The following is a 23,067-nucleotide window of genomic DNA, read 5'->3' as shown; positions in this document are numbered from 1 at the left end:
GCCTAGGAAGTGAAAGATGTTGAATATTTTTTTTTTTGATATAAATCTACTCGAGACTTTCGGACATGTTAAGTGGCATGTTCTCTTTTTACGAGTGAAGGAGTAACCCTTGTATTTTAGAACTAGCGCGTGACAAGTTTCGTGTCAGTTCCCTTCCCCGCAGGGTAGTGAATTAGATCTTTTGTCATTTTACTTTTACCAACTCCACTTTAGGCAATTATGGACTGAAATCTGCAGTTTTCGAGACGCACAAATTTTAAGTACCATATAAACGGTATCAATATCTGCGAAAAGTTTCAGCTCTCTAGCTTCTTTCACTTAGTGTATAGCTAGTCACCCGGTTAATAGCTAGTTTGAAAAACGCAACGAAATTAAATTCAAAAAATATTTACGAAACCGTAACTAAATTGAAATGTCAAAATCTTAACAATAAAATTTGATCTCTACACTTCAAACATTTTATAAAACATAACTAAATATTTTTTTTTTTTTTTTTTGATATAGTGTACAAAGAAACATTTTAAAATTTATGCAAAATAAATAGTATGTCACAAAAAAATGTTGTTGTGCAAAATCCGTTACTTAATTAGCATATTTGCTGTTGATGTTATTGTTATTGTTGTTTAAACAAATCTGACATACAAATGCTAAAAATACAAAATTCCTGTTAGTAGTATATCAAACGAATCCTTAATGAATTCAAATTTTCTCTATCCGACAAATACACACGCAACTCTTGTTAGTTTTGGCAAAATGCAAAAAAAAAAATCCTTTAATTGGTATATCGAAATTTTGCCTTAAAGCATTAACACAACAACACAATTTTGAAAATTGGCAAATAACAACAACTACACAAACAACCTAACGACGTCATCGACAACAACAACAACAACCATAACGTTAACAAGAGCTTGTGTATTATTAATTGACATTGACGGCAACATGATTTGTAAATAATGCACTTGAATTTGCATAAAATTTGCAAATTTTATGTAAATTAGTTGGATTTGCAAAAAAAAAAATCTAATATAAAACTAACAACTGAATATAACGAGACCCACAAAAACACACACACACGTGTACAGCTGCAAAAAAACGTTAAAGCGTTAGAATTTAAAATAAAGTAAAAGGTTTAACAATTTTTACTAAACCAGATACTTATAGGTACGGGTTGGAAAGGATTTTTTTTAATTTTAAACTAATTTGCATAAGTTTATTTCATAAAAAATGAGAGAGTAATTTTTTGTAAGCGATTGGTACCACTAAGTTTTTTTTTAGGAAGGGGGTAGTTTTTTGCAGATAAAATTTTAATTAACACTAGAGAAACCATTAATAGGTATTAGGTTGTTTTTTTCATATTCGTATAAATGTTTTATTGTTAGGAATTTTGTAACGTAGAGGAATTTTTAAAATTTATGCAAGCTAGTTCAGATAATGTACCTAAGCAGCCCTAAAGTTTGGATTTCTATATTAAAAAAATTAATTTCAATTCTACATACGTTCTAGGTTGTTTCTTACTGAGTTCTTGTTCTCTTGTTTAGTTCTACTTAGTTCAGTTCCAATTCAGTTCTTGTATAGTTCTAGTTAAGTTTTAGCTCAGTTCTGGTTCAGATCTAGTTCAATTCTAGTTTAGTTCTAGTTCAGTTCTAGTTCAGTTCTAGTTCAGTTCTAGTTCAGTTCTAGTTCAGTTCTAGTTCAGTTCTAGTTCAGTTCTAGTTCAGTTCTAGTTCAGTTCTAGTTGAGTTCTAGTTGAGTTCTAGTTCAGCTCTAGTTCAGTTCTAGTTCAGTTCTAGTTCAGTTCTAGTTCAGTTCTAGTTCAGTTCTAGTTGAGTTCTAGTTGAGTTCTAGTTCAGCTCTAGTTCAGTTCTAGTTCAGTTCTAGTTCAGTTCTAGTTCAGTTCTAGTTCAGTTCTAGTTCAGTTTCTAGTTCAGTTCTAGTTCAGTTCTAGTTCAGTTCTAGTTCAGTTCTAGTTCAGTTCTAGTTCAGTTCTAGTTCAGTTCTAGTTTAGTTCTAGTTCAGTTCTAGTTTAGTTCTAGTTCAGTTCTAGTTCAGTTCCAGTTCAGTTCTAGTTTAGTTCTAGTTCAGTTCTAGTTTAGTTCTAGTTCAGTTCTAGTTCAGTTCTAGTTCAGTTCTAGTTCAGTTCTAGTTCAGTTCTAGTTCAGTTCTAGTTCAGTTCTAGTCAGTTCTAGTTCAGTTCTAGTTTAGTTCTAGTTCAGTTCTAGTTCTAGTTCAGTTCTAGTTTCAGTTCTAGTTCAGTTCTAGTTCTAGTTCAATTCTGGTTCAGTTCTAGTTCCGTTTCTAGTTCCGTTCTAGTTCCGTTCTAGTTCAGTTCTAGTTCAGTTCTAGTTCAGTTCTAGTTCAGTTCTAGTTCAGTTTCTAATTCAGTTCTAGTTCAGTTCTAGTTCAGTTCTAGTTCAGTTCTAGTTCAGTTCTAGTTCAGTTCTAGTTCAGTTCTAGTTCAGTTTCTAGTTCAGTTCTAGTTCAGTTCTAGTTCAGTTCTAGTTCAGTTCTAGTTCAGTTCTAGTTCAGTTCTAGTTCAGTTCTAGTTCAGTTCTAGTTCAGTTCTAGTTCAGTGCTAGTTCAGTGCTAGTTCAGTTCTAGTTCAGTTCTAGTTCAGTTCTAGTTCCTTCTAGTTCAGTTCTAGTTCAGTTCTAGTTCAGTTCTAGTTCAGTTCTAGTTCAGTTCTAGTTCAGTTCTAGGTTCAGTTCTAGTTCAGTTCTAGTTCAGTTCTAGTTCAGTTCTAGTTCAGTTCTAGTTCAGTTCTAGTTCAGTTCAGTTCTAGTTCAGTTCTAGTTCAGTTCTAGTTCAGTTCTAGTTCAGTCTAGTTCAGTCTAGTTCAAATTCTAATTCAGCAATACCTTTAAAAGTGAATCAGCATTTTCAATAAAGTAGTTTTTGTCTAAGTATTCATATAGGGATGAGCTATAAAATTACTTACCCTTCGATCGGTATTTATAGTGTTAATTTCGATAATAAGTAAATTTCAGTTTTAATTTTTTGCACTACCTACATTCAACTCATTAGCATAATTTTGAAAAAATAAAAGGGATTCCCTAAAAAAAAGTAAAAGTGATGTTGAAAATACAAAATCTAAAAAACATCCTTGGAAATATTTTCATTACTCATCATTATTTTAAAAATTAAATTTTTATCATCATTAAATTACACATACGCATATAATTATCCTGCGACTAAGGATATGTACGATTGTGTACAGGCATGTTTGTTAAACAACAGCCAGCATCTGTTTCCGGCTTCCGTGCTAACACACAGTTAGTCACAAAAGTGAAGAAAAATAAAAGCAAAAAATTAAAAGTTCAATGTTCTCTGTAGTTAATTTTTTTATGCTTTTTTTGCATCATAAGTTCCCTTATTACAACTGACTATTTGTCTGGTGTGGTAAAGTCTGGTCTGGCTTCATCATGATACTGACTGCCATTGCTTTGCAGAATGAATAGTACTAACTCTGCAGCAGCAGACAGCATCAGGGTCTTTTGTTTGTCTGTATCTGTCTGTAAGTGTTGGAAGTACATAAAAACTTCCTAACCTAAATTAAAATTATGTTAATGAATGAAGAAAAAAAAAATAAAACCAAAAAGCATCAGACTCTGCGCCAACCTCCTGATGAACATCATCGTCGTCGTTGTAATCATCATTATCATTTGTATTTTAATTTCATTTTATCTTTTCGTTGTTCTCTGCTGCTATTTCATACAAAAAAAAAAATAATTTTTGGTGGTTTATTTTAAAATATAAATTTTTTTGTTTTTTTTTGTATTTTGGTCGGCAAATGTAAATCACGGCCAAGGCCATTTCAATGGCAGGGAATAATAAATAAAGTAAAATGAATGTATAAATAAATGAATGACGGAATGAATGTGAATCATCTGTTTGGCGTTGCTAAGGATAATTAGCATGCTTTTTGCTTACTTATATATTTTTTTTGTTTTTGTTTGGTTTATTATTTAACCATGACCAGGGTTAACATTTTGATGACTAGACTTGATGTTCATATAGAGGAGTTGTGGGTGAAAATTATTTAATGAAAATTAAATCAGATTTTTATTATTAAATCTTTTCACACCTAAACTGATGCGAAAATTAATTAATTGTAAGGGAAGTAATGTCTTCTGGGGACATTAATTTTCAGTTCAAGTTCAGTTCTAGTCTGTTTTTAGTTCAGCTTTAGTTCGGATCTAGTTCAGTTCTAGTTTGGTTCTACTTTGGTTCTTGTTCTGTTTTAGTTTGGCTCTACTATAGTTCAGTTGTACTTCCGTTGTAGTTCAGTTGTACATCGGTAGTAGTTCAATTTTACTTGAGTTCTAGTTCAGTTCAAGTTCAGTTATAGGTCAGTTCTAGTTCAGTTATAGGTCAGTTCTAGTTCAGTTCTAGTTCAGTTCTAGTTCAGTTCTAGTTCAGTTCTAGTTCAGTTCTACTTCAGTTCTAGTTCAATTCTATTTCAGTTCTATTTCAGTTCTAGTTCAGTTCTAGTTCAGTTCTGTTCAGTTCTAGTTCAGTTCTAGTTCAGTTCTAGTTCAGTTCTAGTTCAGTTCTAGTTCAGTTCTAGTTCAGTTCTAGTTCAGTTCTAGTTCAGTTCTAGTTCAGTTCTAGTTCAGTTCTAGTTCAGTTCTAGTTCAGTTCCAGTTCAGTTCTAGTTCAGTTCTAGTTCAGTTCTAGTTCAGTTCTAGTTCAGTTCTAGTTCAGTTCTAGTTCAGTTCTAGTTCAGTTCTAGTTCAGTTCTAGTTCAGTTCTAGTTCAGTTCTAGTTCAGTTCTAGTTCAGTTCTAGTTCAGTTCTAGTTCAGTTCTAGTTCAGTTCTAGTTCAGTTCTAGTTCAGTTCTAGTTCAGTTCTAGTTCAGTTCTAGTTCAGTTCTAGTTCAGTTCTAGTTCTAGTTCAGTTCTAGTTCAGTTCTAGTTCAGTTCTAGTTCAGTTTAGTTCATTTCTAGTTCAGTTCTAGTTCAGTTCTAGTTCAGTTCTAGTTCAGTTCTAGTTCAGTTCCAGTTCAGTTCTAGTTCAGTTCTAGTTCAGTTCTAGTTCAGTTCTAGTTCAGTTCTAGTTCAGTTCTAGTTCAGTTCTAGTTCAGTTCTAGTTCTAGTTCAGTTCTAGTTCAGTTCTAGTTCAGTTCTAGTTCAGTTCTAGTTCAGTTCGAGTTCAGTTCTAGTTCAGTTCTAGTTCAGTTCTAGTTCAGTTCTAGTTCAGTTCTAGTTCAGTTCTAGTTCAGTTCTAGTTCAGTTCTAGTTCAGTTCTAGTTCAGTTCTAGTTCAGTTCTAGTTCAGTTCTAGTTCAGTTCTAGTTCAGTTCTAGTTCAGTTCTAGTTCAGTTCTAGTTCAGTTCTAGTTCAGTTCTAGTTCAGTTCTAGTTCAGTTCTAGTTCAGTTCTAGTTCAGTTCTAGTTCAGTTCTAGTTCAGTTCTAGTTCAGTTCTAGTTCAGTTCTAGTTCAGTTCTAGTTCAGTTCTAGTTCAGTTCTAGTTCAGTTCTAGTTCAGTTCTAGTTCAGTTCTAGTTCAGTTCTAGTTCAGTTCTAGTTCAGTTCTAGTTCAGTTCTAGTTCAGTTCTAGTTCAGTTCTAATTCAGTTCTAGTTCAGTTCCAGTTCAGTTCTAGTTCAGTTCTAGTTCTAGTTCAGTTCTAGTTCAGTTCTAGTTCAGTTCTAGTTCAGTTCTAGTTCAGTCGAGTTCAGTTCTAGTTCAGTTCTAGTTCAGTTCTAGTTCAGTTCTAGTTCAGTTCTAGTTCAGTTCTAGTTCAGTTCTAGTTCAGTTCTAGTTCAGTTCTAGTTCAGTTCTAGTTCAGTTCTAGTTCAGTTCTAGTTCAGTTCTAGTTCAGTTCTAGTTCAGTTCTAGTTCAGTTCTAGTTCAGTTCTAGTTCAGTTCTAGTTCAGTTCTAGTTCAGTTCTAGTTCAGTTCTAGTTCAGTTCTAGTTCAGTTCTAGTTCAGTTCTAGTTCAGTTCTAGTTCAGTTCTAGTTCAGTTCTAGTTCAGTTCTAGTTCAGTTCTAGTTCAGTTCTAGTTCAGTTCTAGTTCAGTTCTAGTTCAGTTCTAGTTCAGTTCTAGTTCAGTTCTAGTTCAGTTCTAGTTCAGTTCTAATTCAGTTCTAGTTCAGTTCCAGTTCAGTTCTAGTTCAGTTCCAGTTCAGTTCTAGTTCAGCTTTAGTTCAGTTCAGTCCAGTTCTAGTTCAGTTCTAGTTTAGTCCTAGTTCAATTCCTGATAATAATTGTTCTGACAGAGTTAGCAAATTTTCCATTGATTAAAAATAAGAATATTTGTATTTTTTAACAAAATTTAATTTGAATTCACAATGACATTTACTGTCTTCGTATTTCTAAGATAGACATAGGAATGGGGTAGTAGGAAAGAGCACTTCAGAATTTCGTTATAAATATTTTTCATTTTGTTTGAAATACAAATCTCAAAAAATCTAACATCAAAGAACCAATTTATACATACGTGCTGCTGCTCATAAAAATGAAAGACAAATAGTCGGTCGTGTGGAACTAAACTAAGGGTGTGTGATTTGAGAAATTTTTCGCAAACAGGAACATGGCATTTTACGGGGGTGAGTTTTATGGTTTGAGAATGTTTTGCAAATATTTTTTATATATACATAACACTTATTCATATGCTACCACATACATACATAATATGTACATACACATGTAGAAAAATATATAAATTTTCTGTCTATATGTATATGACTTCAGCATATTCTTATTTATTTATTTTTCATGGGTAGATTTTTATCCATTTTTTCCTTTGATTTTTTTGTGTTATTGAACAAAGAAAAACAACCATTTTATGTGTGGAAAAATTGAATTTTCTACATAATTTTTGTTGTTTTTCTCTACTACGTGTGATTTAGAAAGGTACATACATTTTCTTTATATCGGTTTTAGTCCTTTTTCGACTTTACTTTTTCCTTTAAGGATATTAAGGCAAGCTGAAAAAAATCCATTTATTTTGTAAATGTTTATCCAATCAGTGTGTGATTTGACTTTAAATATAACTAAACTAGAAACTGAACTAGAACCGAACTAGAACCGAACAAGAACTGAACTAGAACTGAATTAGAACTGAACTAGAACTGAACCAGAACTGACAAGAACTGAACAAGAACTGAACAAGAACCGAACATGAACTGAACTAGAACTGAATTAGAACTGAACTAGAACTGAACTTGAACTGAACTTGAACTGAACTAGAACTGAACTAGAACTGAACTAGAACTGAACTAGAACTGAACTAGAACTGAACTAGAACTGAACTAGAACTGAACTAGAACTGAACTAGAACTGAACTAGAACTGAACTAGAACTGAACTAGAACTGAACTAGAACTGAACTAGAACTGAACTAGAACTGAACTAGAACTGAACTAGAACTGAACTAGAACTGAACTAGAACTGAACTAGAACTGAACTAGAACTGAACTAGAACTGAACTAGAACTGAACTAGAACTGAACTAGAACTGACTAGAACTGAACTAGAACTGAACTAGAACTGAACTAAACTGAACTAGAACTGAACTAGAACTGAACTAGAACTGAACTAGAACTGAACTAGAACTGAACTAGAACTGAACTAGAACTGAACTAGAACTGAACTAGAACTGAACTAGAACTGAACTAGAACTGAACTGAACTAGAACTGAAACTAGAACTGAACTAGAACTGAACTAGAACTGAACTAGAACTGAACTAGAACTGAACTAGAACTGAACTAGACTGAACTAGAACTGAACTAGAACTGAACTAGAACTGAACTAGAACTGAACTAGAACTGAACTAGAACTGAACTAGAACTGAACTAGAACTGAACTAGAACTGAACTAGAACTGAACTAGAACTAGAACTGAACTAGAACTGAACTAGAACTGAACTGAACTGAACTAGAACTGAACTAGAACTGAACTAGAACTGAACTAGAACTGAACTAGAAACTGAACTAGAACTGAACTAGAACTGAACTAGAACTGAACTAGAACTGAACTAGAACTGAACTAGAACTGAACTAGAACTGAACTAGAACTGAACTAGAACTGAACTAGAACTGAACTAGAACTGAACTAGAACTGAACTAGAACTGAACTAGAACTGAACTAGAACTGAACTAGAACTGAACTAGAACTGAACTAGAACTGAACTAGAACTGAACTAGAACTGAACTAGAACTGAACTAGAACTGAACTAGAACTGAACTAGAACTGAACTAGAACTGAACTAGAACTGAACTAGAACTGAACTAGAACTGAACTAGAACTGAACTAGAACTGAACTAGAACTGAACTAGAACTGAACTAGAACTGAACTGAAACTAGAACTGAACTAGAACTGAACTAGAACTGAACTAGAACTGAACTAGAAACTGAACTGAACTAGAACTGAACTAGAACTGAACTGAACTAGAACTGAACTAGAACTGAACTAGAACTGAACTAGAACTGAACTAAACTGAACTGAACTAGAACTGAACTAGAACTGAACTAGAACTGAACTAGAACTGAACTAGAACTACTGAACAAACTGAACTGAACTGAACTAGAAGAACTGAACGAACTAGAACTGACTGAACTAGAACTGAACTAGTACTGACTAGTACTGAACTAGAATTGAACTAGAACTGAACTGAACTAGAACTGAACTAGAACTGAACTAGAACTGAACTAGAACTGAACTAGAACTGAACTAGAACTGAACTAGAACTGAACTAGAACTGAACTAGAACTGAACTAGAACTGAACTAGAACTGAACTAGAACTGAACTAGAACTGAAACTAGAACTGAACTAGAACTGAACTAGAACTGAACTAGAACTGAACTAGAACTGAACTAGAACTGAGCTAGAACTGAACTAGAAACTGAACTAGAACTGAACTAGAACTGAACTAGAACTGAACTAGAACTGAACTAGAACTGAACTAGAACTGAACTAGAACTGAACTAGAACTGAACTAGAACTGAACTGAACTAGAACTGAACTAGAACTGAACTAGAACTGAACTCTGTTACCCAACTCCTAGGCGGGCCAACTTCCTATAAAAATTATCACAAGCTAACAAAGTTTGGTTGTTTATTTAAGCAACACCGAAAAAAGTAATAATCATTGAACTGGCATGTTTATTTGCAATTTGGTATGTGTCAGAAAAAAAAAATAAGTACATCACAGAACCAAAAATAAAAGAATAAAAAACAGTTAGAAGAAAAATCTTGTTTAGTGTCAGGTAAACATCAAACCAAATTACAAATATTTGCTTATTTCAATAGATTTTCCTTAGATATGTATTATGTATATTTGCCAATATTACGGAAGGTTTGTCTTACAATTGATTGCTTGAATGCAACAAGAAGAAACTTGAAATGCATTTTCTAAGACGTTTTTTGTGTGTGACGTTAAAAGAAATAAATGTGATGTAAATTTTCTCTGTTTAGAGTAGAAAAAGAAATAAATATTTGATTTTTATGGCAACATTATTTGTATTGAGGATTTTAAGTTAAAAAGTAAAATACTATGGAATGACATGTTTCAATAGTTCTGTGGAATGTGAACAAATCGTAAAAGGACTTTTTAAGGTGGTAAAAAAATATTAAAAAATTCAAGAACCTCACGGAGTCAAATTTTATTTAATAAAATCTTGAAAGTTTAAAAAAGATGTAAAATTTGCACTTCACTTGAAACACCCTTGCAAAATTATATATTAATTTTCATTTATGCCTCATTTTTTATTTGCAGCACAAAAACTACCCTCGTAGCAATATATTATGAAAATATGAACTAATTCGCAAAAATAGTTTTAAGATATTTGAATAAAATTAAAAAAATATGCAAATTTTATTTAACAAATTATTGATTTTTAACAACCCTTAAACAAATATCTATTTGTAAAAACGAATCAATGTTGTCTTATATTTACAGAAGTTATCATCAATGAGTATAAAGAATACAATCATTACAAGGTTAGTTTTCAATCAAAATGTTTTTTTTTAATATACAAAATTTTTACAAATATCTTTAAATATCTTTTGAAATCATAACAATACCTTGAAAAATAACATAAAAATTACATTTTCATTTATTGTACATTTATCTATTGAAAGAAATTTTCGTCTTGCTAAAGCTTTAATAAATGTATGTTAAAGCTATTGGGAATTTAAATGTAAAATTTATTGTGCCTAATTATCTAAGGAATATTCACGAGCAGGTTGTTGGTTATTTATTTATATTAGTCAGACGATAATAATGAGTTTTCGTATGACAACAAAACAAGATGACAATTCATCACTAAGACAGATTTGAATGGCGTAAACACAAGAATGGTCAAAAGAAAAAGTTACATGAATTTTAAATTTCATATTAAGATTTAAATTAAACAAAAACTTATATAAAAATAAATCGAAATGTCTAGGGAAATGAAAATTTACTAAAACGAAAATTTTTCCCAATTTTCTAAAATTTAAAATTTATTGAAAATTTTCTATAAATTCAATTCAAATGACACTAAATTGCAACATTTTGGGAAAAGTTTTCATAAGAACTAGAACTGAACTAGAACTGAACTAGAACTGAACTAGAACTGAACTAGAACTGAACTAGAACTGAACTAGAACTGAACTAGAACTGAACTAGAACTGAACTAGAACTGAACTAGAACTGAACTAGAACTGAACTAGAACTAGAACTGAACTAGAACTGAACTAGAACTGAACTAGACTGAACTAGAACTGAACTAGAACTGAACTAGAACTGAACTAGAACTGAACTAGAACTGAACTAGAACTGAACTAGAACTGAACTAGAACTGAACTAGAACTGAACTAGAACTGAACTAGAACTGAACTAGAACTGAACTAGAACTGAACTAGAACTGAACTAGAACTGAACTAGAACTGAACTAGAACTGAACTAGAACTGAACTAGAATTGAACTAGAACTGAACTAGAACTGAACTAGAACTGAACTAGAACTGAACTAGAACTGAACTAGAACTGAACTAGAACTGAACTAGAACTGAACTAGAAACTGAACTAGAACTGAACTAGAACTGAACTAGAACTGAACTAGAACTGAACTAGAATGAACTAGAACTGAACTAGAACTGAACTAGAACTGAACTAGAACTGAACTAGAACTGAACTAGAACTGAACAGAACTGAACTAGAACTGAACTAGAACTGAACTAGAACTGAACTAGAACTGAACTAGAAACTGAACTAGAACTGAACTAGAACTGAACTAGAACTGAACTAGAACTGAACTAGAACTGAACTAGAACTGAACTAGAACTGAACTAGAACTGAACTAGAACTGAACTAGAACTGAACTAGAACTGAACTAGAACTGAACTAGAACTGAACTAGAACTGAACTAGAACTGAACTAGAACTGAACTAGAACTGAACTAGAACTGAACTAGAACTGAACTAGAACTGAACTAGAACTGAACTAGAACTGAACTAGAACTGAACTAGAACTGAACTAGAACTGAACTAGAACTGAACTAGAACTGAACTAGAACTGAACTAGAACTGAACTAGAACTGAACTAGAACTGAACTAGAACTGAACTAGAACTGAACTAGAACTGAACTAGAACTGAACTAGAACTGAACTAGAACTGAACTAGAAACTGAACTAGAACTGAACTAGAACTGAACTAGAACTGAACTAGAACTGAACTAGAACTGAACTAGAACTGAACTAGAACTGAACTAGAACTGAACTAGAACTGAACTAGAACTGAACTAGAACTGAACTAGAACTGAACTAGAACTGAACTAGAACTGAACTAGAACTGAACTAGAACTGAACTAGAACTGAACTAGAACTGAACTAGAACTGAACTAGAACTGAACTAGAACTGAACTAGAACTGAACTAGAACTGAACTAGAACTGAACTAGAACTGAACTAGAACTGAACTAGAACTGAACTAGAACTGAACTAGAACTGAACTAGAACTGAACTAGAACTGAACTGAACTAGAACTGAACTAGAACTGAACTAGAACTGAACTAGAACTGAACTAGAACTGAACTAGAACTGAACTAGAACTGAACTAGAACTGAACTAGAACTGAACTAGAACTGAACTAGAACTGAACTAGAACTGAACTAGAACTGAACTAGAACTGAACTAGAACTGAACTAGAACTGAACTAGAACTGAACTAGAACTGAACTAGAACTGAACTAGAACTGAACTAGAACTGAACTAGAACTGAACTAGAACTGAACTAGAACTGAACTAGAACTGAACTAGAACTGAACTAGAACTGAACTAGAACTGAACTAGAACTGAACTAGAACTGAACTAGAACTGAACTAGAACTGAACTAGAACTGAACTAGAACTGAACTAGAACTGAACTAGAACTGAACTAGAACTGAACTAGAACTGAACTAGAACTGAACTAGAACTGAACTAGAACTGAACTAGAACTGAACTAAACTGAACTAGAACTGAACTAGAACTGAACTAGAACTGAACTAGAACTGAACTAGAACTGAACTAGAACTGAACTAGAACTGAACTAAACTGAACTAGAACTGAACTAGAACTGAACTAGAACTGAACTAGAACTGAACTAGAACTGAACTAGAACTGAACTAGAACTGAACTAGAACTGAACTAGAACTGAACTAGAACTGAACTAGAACTGAACTAGAACTGAACTGAACTGAACTAAACTAGAACTAAACTAGAACTGAACTAGAACTGAACTAGAACTGAACTAAACTAGAACTGAACTAGAACTGAACTAGAACTGAACTAGAACTGAACTAGAACTGAACTAGAACTGAACTAGAACGAACTAGAACTGAACTAGAACTGAACTAGAACTGAACTAGAACTGAACTAGAACTGAACTAGAACTGAACTAGAACTGAACTAGAACTGAACTAGAACTGAACTAGAACTGAACTAGAACTGAACTAGAAACTGAACTGAACTGAACTGAACTGAACTAGAACTGAACTAAACTAGAACTGACTAACTAGAACTGAACTAGAACTGAACTAGAGCTGAACTAGAACTGAACTAGAACTGATTTTTTGATGTTTTTGGAAACTTCCATGTTATTTGTACGGGTGCTGCTTATTTTTTATTGCACACTGTATCAGTCAATTTTTACAATTTCAAAATTAATGATGTGATTTGTCTCTTAACAAAATTGATGAGTTTACAGCATGATGTCATATAAATGACAAATTATTTTATTTAAAAACTTTAGTATTTTTGTACAAATCTTTGGTAATGTTTGATTAAAGAAAATTTTATTAAATTAAATCAACCAAAAAAAAAACTTACTTTAATTTAGAGTAACAAAGAATTCCTGTAAAGAAAATAATAAAAATCATTAAATTAATTTCTCACTTTTGCTCATTAATATGTTAAACACAAAATTAAATAAATAGAGAGAGAGGAAGAAGAAAAAAACTTCAGCCAAGTTCTTGACCTAGAAAAAATGATGACGACACAATGTCAACCACGTTTATTATTTTTTCTTCTCCCACTACCCAGCATCCAGATATTTTAGAAAAATAGTACAACATCAAGGAAAAAGAAAATTAAAATTAAAACAAGGACACAGAATTGAAGGAAGAAAATTATAAAAACAAACTCCAGCAAGTCATCAGCCATTCATTCATTATACTTTACAGACACCCAAGGAAAAGCTCTAAACAAACACACCCCCAAACAGACAGACAGACGTTAAATATTTCCTTATTTTCTTGAAGAACTTACATTCCTCCTACCGCAGTTGCTGCTGTAGCTCATCAGCACGAAATGGGGAAAAGTAAGAAAAATTATAAAAACTGGGTTAATAACTGAACTAAATAAACAAAAATTGAGCAAAAAATGAAAAAAAGTAATAATGTAGACAGACGACAACAATAAATTGGGGCACAAGAAGGCGACAAAGTGCATAATCAGCACAAATGAAAAGCAGCAACACTACAGCAGAAGAAAAAAAACCTTTAGATCCTTTAGATTTTAAGCGACAGGAAAGGCAAGAGAGTGTAGTGGCTGTTTCAAGGCAGCCACAGGAAAACACAGCAAATAAATTTCATTTTGCCATTCTCTTTAGCTACGTCGTTGTCGGCATCTTACTAAATGCAAGACGTATTTTTTTTTTGTAGTTGTTTCTTTTTTAATTTCGATTTTTTTTTCTTTCTCCAGCCAAGGACAAAGTTTTTCATTTCGCCTGCTTGCTGCTGCGTTATTTGTAAATGAGTTGTGGGTCTGTGTGTGTGTTCGTAGGAGTCTTTCCCATGAGTTTGTCTGATGCTGTTTTAAAAAAAAGAGTGTTTGCTTTTAATTTCATTTATTATTATACTCATTTTGTTATTGTTTCTTTTTTTTTCTTATTTTAACTTCTTGTTTCCATTTTCATTTTAGTCATGAACCGGCATTATGTATTTTTGTATTTCTTCTCAGACTATAGACTGTAAACTAGAGCAAAATACTATATAATACTTACAAGGACTTTTTTTATTTAATGAAGAAATGTTGTCAGTGGAATAAATTAAAAAGGCGGGAAACATTTTTATGGATTTTTATGTTAAAGAAATTACCAAAGGCCAAATATAGTTAAACAAGTAAAATTTTTCTCTCTGTTAACTTGTTGGTCTATGTGGCTCAATCTCTTTATATAATTTAGATCTATTGAAAAAAATTAATATAAATTATGTTATTAAACAATATATATGTATTAGTATGTATGTTTGCATTTGTAATTAGTCCATTAAAGAACAATTTCTATTAAAGGTTTTAAAAGTGTTATTAGTCTCTGGACTACTGGTTGGTTAGTAGCTATTACCTTATATTATGAATAAATTTTTATGCAAAACTATAATAAAGTCTTTCTATTTTTTGTAATATTCATGCTAAATTGTACAATTTGTTTAATTGTAATCGATTGTAATTTTTTTAATTTAATTTATTTATTAGTTTTATTTAATATCTTTAATAAATATAAATGTGTTGAATGTTTAAAAGACATAAATATTTGTAATAATGAATAATAATTAGAAACATGGGAAGTAGGACCATAAAAAGTTTTGAAAATATGTTAAATTAACACTAAACATAAGAACTGTTTACTGCAATAACCTGTTAAGTCACATATTTTCTAAAACTCTAGCAATATATTTCCATAAACTGTTTACTAATACACCATTTAAAAAAATAGTTTTTTCCTTAAGTTTTTGGTAATTAAGCATTAAACAAATATTTTGTGACTTATGCTGTTATTGCCATAAAAAGCTTTCTATATTTAGAGAGCATAAAATAGGAAATTTCTTTCAAAATCTTTTAAATTTCTTTCAATTCTGTTTAGAAATATTTGATCTCAAAATTATACAAATCTGTTGCAATTCTGCTTATTTGTCTTGGGTTTACTTCCCAAAGTTTAATTTGAAACAATATTTTTTATATTTCAGCTCTGTCAAGTTTTAAAAGCTTTTGACAATTTGTTTGTGACATTTGCAATATTTCTTTACTAAGCAAGAAAAAGTAATAAATACTATTTGGTTTGAGATAAATTTTGTATTGAAAATAAACTCTTTAACTTGAGAAAATTTTGTATAAAACATAAGACATGATCATTTTTTTAATCTTGTCTTTTCGAAAAATTCTCGATAATATAGCTTTTTATAGAAAATTTTCCAAAAATCCTCTTTTAATAGAAAAAAGGTAATTTACCAAAAATTACCTCTTTATTGGAAATTTCCTAAAATTTTGTTTCTATAGGAAATTTTTAAAAAAATTCCTATAAAAAGGAAATTTTTAGAGGTAACTTTTCAAAAATTTCATTTTTATAGAAAATTTTTCAAAAATTTCCTTTTTGTAGGAAATTTTTCAAAAATTTCCTTTTTGTAGGAAATTTTTCAAAAATTTCCTTTTGTAGGAAAATTTTCAAAAATTTCCTTTTTGTTGGAAAATTTTCAAAAATTTTCTTTTTGTAGGAAAATTTTCAAAAATTTCCTTTTTGTAGGAAAATTTTCAAAAATTTCCTTTTTAAAATTCCCTTTTTTAAGAAATTTCACTTCTTTTTCTCTTTTTATACAAAATTTTCCATAAATTCCCTTTTTTATAGGATATTTTCCAAAAATTCCTTTTTTATGGGACATATCCCAAAAATTCCCTTTTTAAAGGACATTTTCGAATATTTCGCCTACCTACCTATAGAAAATCTTCGAAGATTTCTCTTTTTTATAGAAAATTTTCGAAGATTTCTCTTTTTTTATAGAAAATCTTCGAAGATTTCTCTTTTTTTATTGAAAATCTTCGAAGATTTCTCTTTTTTTATTGAAAATCTTCGCAGATTTCTCTTTTTTTTATTGAAAATCTTCGCAGATTTCTCTTTTTTATTGAAAATCTTCGCAGATTTCTCTTTTTTATAGAAAATCTTCGCAGATTTCTCTTTTTTATAGAAAATCTTCGCAGATTTCTCTTTTTTTATAGAAAATCTTCGCAGATTTCTTTTTTTTATAGAAAATCTTCCAAGATTTCTCTTTTTTTATAGAAAATCTTCGAGGATTTCTCTTTTTATAGAAAATCTTCGAAGATTTCTCTTTTTTTTTATTAAAAAGATTTCTCTTTTTTTATAGAAAATCTTCGAAGATTTCTTTTTTTTAAAGGAAATTTTCGAAGATTTCTCTTTTTTATAGAAAATCTTCGCAGATTTCTCTTTTTTTATAGAAAATCTTCGAAGATTTCTCTTTTTGTTATAGAAAATCTTCGAAGGTTTCTCTTTTTTTCAGGAAAATCGTCGAAGATTTCTCTTTTTATAGAAAATTTTCGAAGATTTCTCTTTTATTATAGAAAATCTTTGCAGATTTCTCTTTTTTTCGAATATTTCGCCTACCTACCTACAGAAAATCTTCGAAGATTTCTCTTTTTTATAGAAAATTTTCGAAGATTTCTCTTTTTTTATAGAAAATCTTCGAAGATTTCTCTTTTTTATTGAAAATCTTCGAAGATTTCTCTTTTTTTATTGAAAATCTTCGAAGATTTCTCTTTTTTATAGAAAATCTTCGCAGATTTCTCTTTTTTTATAGAAAATCTTTGCAGATTTCTCTTTTTTATAGAAAATCTTGGAAAATTTCTCTTTTTTATAGAAAATTTTCGAAGATTTCTCTATTTTTCAGGAAAATCGTCGAAGATTTCTTTTTTTTTATAGAAAATATTCGCATATTTCTCTTTTTTATAGAAAATCTTCGTAGAATTCTCTTTTTTATAGAAAATCTTCGACGATTTATATTTTTTATAGAAAATCTTCAAAATTGTATCTTTTTATAAAAAAATCTTCGAAGGTTTATCTTTTTTAAAGAAAATATAGAAAATCTTTAAAGATTTCTCTTTTTATAGAACATTTTCGAAAATGTTTCTCTTTTTTTATAGAAAATTTTCGAAGAAAATTTCGATGATTTAGCTTTTTTATAGAAATTTTTCGAAGATTTTTCTTTTTTATTGAAATTCTTTGAAGATTTCGCTTTTCTATAGAAAATTTACGAAGTCTTCTCTTTTTGATATAAAATCTTTTCTTTTTATAGCAAATTTTCAAAGATTTTTTTTCAAACTTAATTTTTCGAAATTTCAAAAAATTTTTCTTTTTATGGAACATTTTCAAAAAATTTCCTTTTTTATAAAAAATTTTCGAAAATGTTCATTTTATCTCAATGATAACTCTTTTTGCAGAAAACGTTCGAAAATATTTTTAGAAAAAGAGTATTTCGAATTCGCTTTGAACCTATACATCTTGCTACAACCTTACCTTTTAACTATTCATTACTTTTCCATTAAAATATTTATAGCCTTGTCAGTTTTATTTGAAAACAATAATTTTGTGAGTGCAAAATCCACTAAATCTATATAAATATATAAATAATAAATAGTAAAAAAACAGCTAAACCACTAGAATATTACAATATTTTTACAGTCATATATGAATTAAGGTTGACAGTTAATGGTCGCTTGGGGAAAAAACCTTAATGAATGAGAAAAGTCATTTAAATGTAATAAAAAATTTTATTTTTTTTTTCAATTATATTTTAAATAAATTAAATATGAATAAAAAATAGATTAACAGTTCGTTAAAAGAAATAAAAAATAAAAAGACTTGATTAAAGTAAAAATGTGTAGTGTTATGAAAGTTTGAGGAATATTCGCGAAAAATATTATAAAATGAAATTGTTACCTTAATTTATATAAAATAGTTTTAAAAAATATTGTAGTTTTATAATTTTGAATTTTATCTTTTTATATTTCATTTTGCCGAGAATATTCTGTGAATTTAGTTTTTTTTGTACTTAAAAAATTCTTGTAATATTCGCAAATAAAATATTAACATGGAAATTTAACATTTTATGTAGAGGCAATTGTAACTCTTTGGAATTGTATTAGGCCAAAAACTTGACCAACAAAACCCAACATTATTTAGAGCCTCTCTTACATTTTGAAGACCATAATTTTCTTTTAAACATTTTCTACTACCTACACATCTATAGACAAGACTCAATGTCCATTATAATGTTTAAGCGCCTGCCATTACGCCACCTAACTATTAGTAATAGAAAAAAAAATATACAAAATTATAGACAGAAAAAGATCTAACCAATTGCTAACAACCACTTACAAGTTTTCTAAAGACATTTCAATAACACCATCATAAGCTTACCCAACGTACCACGACTAAGCAACTGCAACAGGTTTTTTATATACTTAAGAAAGTCAAGACCCCCTCTACACCCTTAAGAATAAACCAAGTTTATAGCTTTTTAATAATTCTACTAAAGATGTTTATTTCATGGATAAAAACCAACAACAGAATTAATGATTTCAATCAGTAATTTTGACAGAAATTTATCTGGAATTTACCAGCTTCTACATGTTTGCTTTTTTTCAATTTCAGATTCTCAACATGTTAATGATGACATTAAAATATGTTTAACAATTAAGAAGACATCAGTGTTTGTAACGCCAAAAAAAAAAAAATCGCTTTGAAATAGACATAAACTATAAATTTTTGTCTATTAAGTGGTGATTATCAAAAGGAATGTTTTAAACACAAATTTTTAGTACATTTTGAAAGCAACTACAAACTACTAAATTTTTGTATGATGATAAGTTTTAATAAAGCATTAATATATTAGGTAGGAGGTGCGTTTGAAAAGTTTTATGACTTCAATCTTTTCTCAAAAACATTCTCTTTTTATAGAAAATTAATTAAAGTTTCTCTGTTTGTTGAAAATTTCAGTTTTTTTTATAAAATATTTTCAAAAACTTCTATAGTTACAGATAATGTTCGAAAATTTGGCTTTTTATAGAAAATTTTCGAACATTATGTCTTTGTACAGAAAATGTTCCAACAGTTCCTCTTATTATGGAAAATTATAGAATATTTTCTCTTTTTAAAGATAATTTTTTTTAATTTTCAAACATTTTCTCTTTCTATAGAACATTTTCGAAGATTTTCGCTTTCTATAGAAAATTTTCGAAGATTTTCTCTTTTTATAGAAAATATTCGAAGATTTTATTCTTCTAATAGAAAATTTTCAATGATTTTTCTCTTTTTATAGAAAATTTTGAATGATTTTCTCTTCTTATAGAAAATTTTCGAAGATTTTCTCTTTTTATAGAAAATTTTCGAAGATTTTCTCTTTTTATAGAAAATTTTCGAAGATTTTCTCTTCTTATAGAAAATTTTCGAAGATTTTCTCTTCTTATAGAAAATTTTCTCTTCTTATAGAAAATTTTCGAAGATTTTCTTTTTTTTATAGACAATTTTCAATGATTTTCTCTTTTTATAGAAAATTTTCAATGATTTTCTCTTTTTATAGAAAATTTTCAATGATTTTCTCTTCCTATAGAAAATTTTAGAAGATTTTCTCTTCTTTTAGAGAATTTTCGAAGATTTTCTCTTCTTATAGAAAATTTTCGAAGATTTTATTCTTTAAATAGAAAATTTTCAATAATTTTCTCTTTTTATAGAAAATTTTCGAAGATTTTTTCTTTTTATAGAAAATTTTCGAAGATTTTCTGTTTGTATAGAAAATTTTCGAAGATTTTATCTTTTTATAGAAAATTTTCGAAGATTTTTTCTTTTTATAGAAAATTTTCTCTTTGTACAGAAAATTTTCGAACATTTACTCTTTTTAAACAAATTTTCCATTTTTTTTTTTTTTTAGAAATTTTTGAAACATTTTTCTTTTTATAGAAACTTTTTGAAAAATTTCTCTTTTTACAGAAAATTTTTGAAAAATGCCTCTTTTTTTATAAAATATTTGAAAAATGTGTCTTTTTATAAATTTTTTTTGGGAAATTTCTCTTTTCATGTTGAAAAATTCTTCTACAGAAAATTTTTTTTAAATTTCACTTTTTATAGAACATTTTTGAAAAATTTCTCTTTTTATTTTTCGAATTTTTCACTTTTAATTGAAAACTTTTGGAAATTTTCACTTTTTATTGAACATTTTTGGAAAATTTCTCTTTTTAGAGAAAATTTTTGCAAAATTTCTCTTTTTATAGAAAATTTTTGGAAAATTTCTCCTTTTATAGAAAATTTTGGGAAAATTTCAATTTTTATAGAAAATTTTTGGATAATTTCTTTTTTTTATAGAATATTTTTGGAAATTTCTCTTTTTATAAAAATTTTTTGGGAATTTTTCTATTTTTATAGTAAACTTTGGTCAAATCTCTCTTTTTATAGTAAATTTTAGGAAAATTTCTCTTATTAAAGAAAATTTTGAGAAATTTTATCTTTTTATAGAAAATTTGTGGAAAATTTCACTTTTTATAAACAATTTTTGAAAATTTTTATGGAGAAGTATCGAGAATTTCCTTCGTTTGTAGTAAATTGTTCTTTTTTATAGAATTTTTTTTTTCTACTTAAAGAAAATTTTTGCACATTTTCTATTTTTATAGAAAATTCTCGAGGAGAACCTTATGGATAATGTTGCAAAAATTCATCTTTTTATAGATTGATTATTTTCAAAGAAACTTAAAAATTACTCCCTCATTCCTCGTATCAATTAAACACTTGCTAACCCAAAACAGTTTTGCCATAATCTTGCCATGATTAAAGAGTAGAAAGGAAGCATTAAACGTTCCATTTGGAAAAAATGCGTTTAAATTGTATATGTTTTCCTACAAAACATGCATAACTTAAGATTAAATGCTTAAAGAAAGAGAGAGAGAGAGAGAGAGAGAAAAAATGTTTAAAAGATGATTATTGTTTACGAAAATAGCAAATATGCAGAACTGGTTATAATTGCCAATGGTTAAATGATAATTTACTTGACATCATTTAGACCATTAACAGGATAAATGTTGTATTAATAGGAAAAACATTATACATATGTAGTAGATTGCAGACGCCGCAACCACCTGAATATGCACAGTGGGGGATTTTTATGTTCATATTATTACAAATTAGATGATTGAAAATTGTTAGCAAGTTTAAAGTAGGAATTTATGAAGAACGCGGAATTGGCTGTTAATTAAGATCAAGAAGATATTAGTTACGATTCCATTGATTTTTACCAGATTTCTAAGTTGTTTTTTTACAGTATTTTTAAATAAATTTCCACTATGCAATCTAGAAATCCAAAAATCAAAAAAGTATTAAGAATATGCTAACATAATTTAAAGATAAGTTTAATAAACTATTTTTATTAGTTTGGTTTAAAAATGACATTTACATTTAATAAAGCACGTTAATTAAACTTAGTATAACAAAACTAGCTGATAATGAAAAAAGAACATTAAAATCTTTCCAATAATTGTTCATGATGTGGTCTGGGAAAGGTGAAATTTTTGACCGTAATTGATATTAGCAAAAAAAAAAAACTCTTAAAAATCAGCCTGTGAAGAAACCAAAAAATAAATTTAAAGCATCTCAATTACTAAATAATAAAAATCTTTAAAATTTTTCATTTATTACCAAGTTGACAGTAACAAGGGGAAAAACATCCAGCCCGTTTTATGTTTAACATAAGTGTAGATTTAAAAACCTGCAACATTCCTTGCCAATTATCTTGAATCCAAAATCTACTAGATTTTGATTGGTTATTTTTTAAAAAGATTTCAATGAGATTTACTAATTTCAAATATTAGATAATATTATAAATGTATTTTTCATGTGTGAGAGCTGCGTAATCTCTACTCTTTACTACTTTAGCACGTTTATCGCAGTGAGTACCGTATCCCGATTCCACCAATGATTAAAGACCGCTACGAAAGAAGTGTTAAAATTACATACATAGATATACAGCAACAACTACATCTGTACAAGTGAATATATCTTCTTACTGAGAAATTTGCCCTGCAGTTTGAAGGTGGATGTGCCCAGCTTACCAGATAGATAGATAGATAGATAGATAGATAGATAGATAGATAGATAGATAGATAGATAGATAGATAGATAGATAGATAGATAGATAGATAGATAGATAGATAGATAGATAGATAGATAGATAGATAGATAGATAGATAGATAGATAGCTTAGATAGAAGATAGATAGATAGATAGGTAGATAGATAGAAAGATAGAATAGAAGATAGATAGATTAGATAGATAGATAGATGATAGATAGATAGATAGATAGATAGATAGATGATAGATAGATAGATAATAGATAGATAGCTAGATAGATAGATAGATAGATAGATAGATAGATAGATAGTAGTAGATAGATAGATAGATAGATAGATAGATAGATAGATAGATAGATAGATAGATAGATAGATAGATAGATAGATAGATAGATAGATAGATAGATAGATAGATAGATAGATAGTAGATAGATAGATAGATAGATAGATAGATAGATAGATAGATAGATAGATAGATAGATAGATATATAGATAGATAGATAGATAGATAGATAGATAGATAGATAGATAGATAGATAGATAGATAGATAGATAGATAGAGATAGATAGATAGATAGATAGATAGATAGATAGTAGATAGATAGATAGAGATAGATAGATAGATAGATAGATAGATAGATAGATAGATAGATAGATAGATAGATAGATAGATAGATAGATAGATAGATAGATAGATAGATAGATAGAT

The 23,067-nt window shown here is 29.2% G+C and overlaps 1 protein-coding gene across 2 annotated transcripts in view; it reads right to left on the bottom strand.

Annotated features, from left to right (window-relative positions):
- LOC119605205 (DNA-directed RNA polymerase II subunit RPB9) overlaps positions 1–23,067 on the bottom strand; it is a 158,502-nt gene that overhangs the window by 74,460 nt on the left and 60,975 nt on the right. Inside the window, exon 3 of one of the 2 annotated variants that reach the window (XM_037958165.1) lies at positions 13,290–13,314. The exons of the other annotated variant lie outside the window; for it this stretch is intronic. The gene's annotated coding sequence lies outside the window, so the exon portion shown is untranslated. The remainder of the gene's footprint in view (positions 1–13,289; positions 13,315–23,067) is intronic. 2 annotated transcript variants of the gene reach the window in all.

This window comes from Lucilia sericata, unplaced genomic scaffold (assembly GCF_015586225.1).
Source record: "Lucilia sericata isolate MDLA Ls3-8-SP2 unplaced genomic scaffold, ASM1558622v1 Contig000464F_arrow, whole genome shotgun sequence".
NCBI classification, from domain to species: domain Eukaryota; kingdom Metazoa; phylum Arthropoda; class Insecta; order Diptera; family Calliphoridae; genus Lucilia; species Lucilia sericata.
The sequence above is the reverse complement of the archived record's forward strand: the minus strand, read 5'-3'. Positions and strand labels throughout refer to the sequence as shown.